Source organism: Pygoscelis adeliae, unplaced genomic scaffold (genome assembly GCF_000699105.1).
Source record: "Pygoscelis adeliae isolate BGI_AS28 unplaced genomic scaffold, ASM69910v1 Scaffold34, whole genome shotgun sequence".
Classification (NCBI taxonomy): domain Eukaryota; kingdom Metazoa; phylum Chordata; class Aves; order Sphenisciformes; family Spheniscidae; genus Pygoscelis; species Pygoscelis adeliae.
The window spans coordinates 5,332,955-5,337,830 of NW_008824658.1; the positions used below are offsets into that span (position 1 = coordinate 5,332,955).

Below are 4,876 nucleotides of genomic sequence, written 5' to 3' on the forward strand. Positions count from 1 at the left end.
GGCTGGTGGCTGATCAACGGGGCTCCCAGTACAGGGCTTTGGGAGCTCTGGTTGCAAAATGCTACCCATGGACCCAACAACTATCCAACAGGCTGTGAGCTAAAATACACCCGCAGAAAACAACGTTAATCTCGTGGAAATCTTCCTCGTACTTTCTGAGATATTTTGTAAGACTCCAGGGATGTTAAGACGGCACATACACTACCGCTTCCGCAAATGATAAGTGGGAAAGATAATAAAACACTGGCTTTGTGTGGTTCGGTTGCAGCAGGTATAGCAGCACACGGACTGGACAGCAGGCTAGAGCACGCCATTTCCCCCCAAACAACAGGAAAAGTTCCACATAAGCATATAAAACCCTTACAATGCCTGTATTTTACAATATATGTGCTATGTTCTATCACACCATTATAAGGGATAATACTACAAAGTATCTTAAACATTTTAACTATCAGTGTTGTGGTAAGGCATTGCCCTGTCAAAACATGATTAAAAATGTTCCTTGAGAATATGGCAATATCAATACTTTCCCCCAGTGATTCAAGGGGAAACAGATGTTATTAAACCAGCCTTGTTCCAAGGAGCCATTAGATTTTGCTTGGGGAAAATGATATTGAAGACAGCTCTAACTGCAATTTACTTGCTTTTAGTGGAAATTCTACCCGAACGTTTTAAACTGGTTCCTACTGGTCTGAAGTGGCAAACAGACTTTTGGAGCACAAAGCTGGAGCTATGCTTTTATTGATTCTGGACTTCCTAGTCACAGAGATTAAATAAGCCAAAGTCAATGGGGAAAGAAACACCTGAGCTGAAGCAAAGGAATGCTACTGACAGCCAGGGAGATTTCCAGTGTTTCCCCATCTTTGCCTTTACAGCAAGACAGTGTCATTGACATCACTCTCCTTCCAAGGGAGGGAAAAAGGCGTATGATTAATGCACAGCACAGGTGTCAGGATGCTGGGACTGGTTTTGGCTCTGATATATATGTGAGAAGATGCACTGATCATCCCTTTAACTGAACTTGGTCCCCGCATCCCGCTCCTGCCCTACACCTACCTACACAACACACTTTTGCAGGCTCACTATGTAACAGTATGAATTGATATTCACATACAGAAGTGGTTCACATTGCAGGTAAAATAGTGGCTCTGCTTCAGTAAATCATTTTGCCGCTGTTTGGCAGGATCCAAGACAGCATCCTCCGAACCAAACTGCATTTCAATTGCTCTGAATGAAATTCTGGCTTGAGCCAAGCGCGGACATCTCTGAACACAGCAGCACTGAAAGGCAACCACTGCCTGGGTAGAGGATGGCACACAATGGCCCACAAGTTACTGTGTGCCTGAAGGAAGGAAAATTCGGGGCCAAAACCCCAGGACTCAGCTAGACCTTTTCAGAAAAGGGTTAAATTCCAGGCAGTGTTAAGAAGATGCTGTTTTCTGAGGGACTCATCTGCCAAGCAGTAGTAAACCGCATGGTACTTAACAGAGGAATTTACTGTAGAAGAAGGGTAATTGGGCCATTTCCCCATCTGGAGCACAGGGTTATAAAGTCTGATGGTGGCTGGGCCGAGCCATCGGCGCCCGACACCCCTCCGGCATCCAGCGCGGGGGGGGACCCATTGCCCACATCCCTCCCGCTCCCAGGGCCGGAGCTCCGGCCCTGACGAGCCTCGCACGGAGCAATTCAGCTGGTGTACTACTAAGCAATTTGAAGCCTCCACAAAACACGGTCTCTGCTCCAAAATTCATCCTTTGTTTACATTAGAAGCTAATTTCACCTTTAACTGACCCATTCCCCGCATGGCATCATTATTAAAGTCATAAACAAATACCAAAAAAATTTGTAATACTTTGAAAAGGTCACCGTTAGGTCAAACTTGGCCCAAAATCTAGCTTTTACAGAGCCAGAAACCAAGAGAAAGGTTTCTATGTATGCTTGCTTAAAAATTTCAAACAGAAACAGATGTGGGTTTCTTTTATAAACAAATGAACATCCCCCTGAAGTGTCTGCAACTCAAATCCACAGGCATAGTCCTGCGTTAATGCCTGGAAACCCGAAAACGGAATTGCTTACAAACTAACACATGTTCAGCATTGCCTTTGTTCAAGCTAAGAAAGGCAGATAAATGCTAAGCCAAGGAAGATGATGGCCCTCCATCAGCCTAAACAAATGTAAATCACTAGGGCCTTGGACAAATTAGCCGCAGGATTGGGGGTAAAATTGAGATGATGGCCTCGGGCTGCCTGGTCCTGCCTCACAGCAGGGGAGGGTTGAAGAGGAGCTTTTGGAGATGCAATTTTGCCCAGCCCATGCAACCTGGGAGAAGTGAAGGCAGCAGTACTCTTCCCACAGAGAGATGCCAGTGCCCAGATCCCGAGCTCCTGTCCCACCTGGGCACTCCTCCCCGCATGCATGCTCCCATGCACGCTAAACCAAAACGCCTCGTTCAGCCTTCAGCCAGCAAACAACTGCTTCCGACGAACTCCTCGCCCTCCGCGAACCCCTCCAAGATCCTCGTGCTCCGGGGGAATCCGCTGACGTTCCCCAGCTCCCTGCAAACATCAAGTCCACGTGGGATTTGGAGCTCCTGGTGGCATCACAGCACCATGCGCAGGGGCTGTTTGCAAGAATGAACCATTCTGGATTGTAGCAAGCAGCCTAGAGAAATTTATACATGCCTGTGCACACAGGGAACAGGCACAGAAACCTGCAGAAGTTGCAGGAAAAAAAAAAAAAAAAAAAAGAGTATTTGGTCATCACCTCTTCCCAGCGCTCATCCGCACGTTAAGGGATGCACCGCGCTCGGTCCCCCTGCGCCGTCGCCTCTGACGCTGTGACAGTTGAGCAACACCGGCTGAATTCTGTGCTGTGTTTGTGAGCTGCAATGAGACTGCAGAAAAACCACTTCCCTGTTTGTTCTTCCAGCACACAAATAGGAACACAAACAGAAAATAGTGCCCCCAGCGGCATGCACACCGCTCCGGCCAGCCCGGACCCCCGCTCCCATGGACCCCCGGTCCCAGACCCCCTGTCCCATTGCCTGTGCCCGGGCGGGTGACGTGGAGTCGAGGGGCAGCTCACCAATGCTTCCCCTCTGCGTTAACTATTTCTTTGCTCTGTCTAGGAATACCAGCAGGTTGTTAGAAAGTATAAGAAGAAGGGTGGAGGGCTGGAAGGTCCCAGCTTTTATACCGTGGGAGGGTTGTCCTCATCGGATTGCCTTTTCTCATTAACAATTCTGGAGTCAAGCGCTGCTATAGGAGGCTCTGGGAGAGCAGCAGCACCCCCCGACGCAGGCACAGCCCCAATTTCACAATAACAGAAGAACAAACTTTTCAACCGAAGGATGCGCATTGGCTGTGCCAACAGACCGTCAGCAAATCTTGGTGCACAGCCCTTTACATCTCAGGGGAAGCCGCGCCGCTCTTTCCTTAACCTCCCTGGTAACCCTGCAAAGCGTAAATCCAGAAAGCTACGGTCCTGGTACCCAGGAACACTCCATTTTCTGGGCAGCGGGAGCCTGCCCCTGCCAGCCGGGGCTCGGCTGCCCCTCCGCCGCCTCCACAGCCTGCTGTCGGCTCCAACGTCTTCAGCAAAAACTCAACCGCCCAGGTGAAGAGAGAGCCATTCCTCCTCTCCTCCACAGCAACTCTGCTTGCTGTCTTGGTCCCCTGGGGCAAAATTTAATCTCATTTAAATTTAAAACAAAACAAGCCCTCGTTTACTTCCTGTGCTTTGCCTTTTTCCACATCTACAAGGGGATTTGTTTTCTTTACTACTCACATTTATAACTTTGCTTGCCTCTTCTGACTTGTTACCCTCTAATTATCCGTTTTTTCTTCGGCAAGCCCAGACAAGAGCACAGGTAACCAGAAAGGTTACTGCGGGCACTCGGGGCCACCCCTGCCTTCGGGCGGGAGGGAGCTGGCAGGGACGCAGGGCAAGGGCAGGGACACAGGGCACGGCTCTTAGCCCGCAGCCGGCTGCCCCATCCCGCAGGTCTCTGAGCATCCCCAACTCAGAGGAAAATCAACAGGAGCTATGGGCACTCCAAACTTTGTACCAAATACCCAGAGAAAGGCAAAGACCAGACCTGATTTAAAATACCTTCGTTTGAGGACCACCCATCCACCAACTTTCAGAACTTGGCGTCAAACACTACCGGCAGCCACCAATACTTCAAATGAATTGCGTTTCCCTGCCTACAGACCTAACGTGTACCCTCCCATCCTTTGCTCCAAGCCTTCATTTTTGGACATCAGCCTCAATTTTCCTAGGAAAAACAAATTTAACCTTTGATTTAACCTTTCTGCAAGCTATTTTTACTTCTATCTCAAGCTTATTTTAACCTCAGTAGCCAATAAATGCTTAAAGGTCAAACACCATTCCTAAGAGCCGGGCTCCTTACCCCTGGGAGAAAGGCTGAGATCATTGATTTTTTTTTTCCCCAAGCAAAATCCCCTCTTAGAAATGTCCCAGCGGTAGGAGGGTCTAGGCTCAGACCCGTAAGTAAACAATTTTCACTGTGGGTGCCGAGAGAAGGAGCTGGGAATTTTCCCTGTGAATGCCATCCTTCCCTTCCCACTCAAAAAGCGCTCAGGATGTACAGGTATGGCGAGAGAGAGAGAGAGATGGGGGTTTTTTTTCCCCCCTAATTGCACCCGAGCTTGACAGTTCAGCAGCCCCCCTGCCTTTGCAGCGCTTCCCAACTTCCAGGTCGCTGCCTCCACCCCCAGGAGCGGGGCAGCCGGGGGGGCGGCGGGGGCAGGGCGGCAGGTAAGGCGCTCCCAGCCCCGCTGCAAGCCCCGCATCCTAAAAGCGAAGCGGCTGGCCCCGCTCGGGCGGGGGGGGGGGGGGGGGGGGGGGGGGACGG

General features: G+C 50.1%; 1 protein-coding gene and 1 long non-coding RNA gene across 3 annotated transcripts in view; one reads left to right on the forward strand and one right to left on the reverse strand.

Moving 5' to 3' along the window:
- JADE2 (jade family PHD finger 2) overlaps positions 1-4,191 on the reverse strand; it is an 81,757-nt gene extending 77,566 nt beyond the window's left edge. Inside the window, exons 1-2 of one of the 2 annotated variants that reach the window (XM_009322713.1) lie at positions 4,111-4,191; positions 2,764-2,893 (exon numbers count right to left, since the gene is read on the reverse strand). The gene's annotated coding sequence lies outside the window, so the exon portion shown is untranslated. Of the gene's footprint in view, positions 1-2,763; positions 2,894-3,084; positions 3,155-4,110 lie in introns of those variants that run through there. The other variant, XM_009322714.1, reaches the window with a different exon arrangement.
- A 240-nt stretch (positions 4,192-4,431) lies between these two features.
- LOC103915786 overlaps positions 4,432-4,876 on the forward strand; it is a 5,516-nt gene continuing 5,071 nt past the window's right edge. Inside the window, exon 1 of the long non-coding RNA XR_663553.1 lies at positions 4,432-4,612. This is a non-coding gene — a long non-coding RNA (uncharacterized LOC103915786). The remainder of the gene's footprint in view (positions 4,613-4,876) is intronic.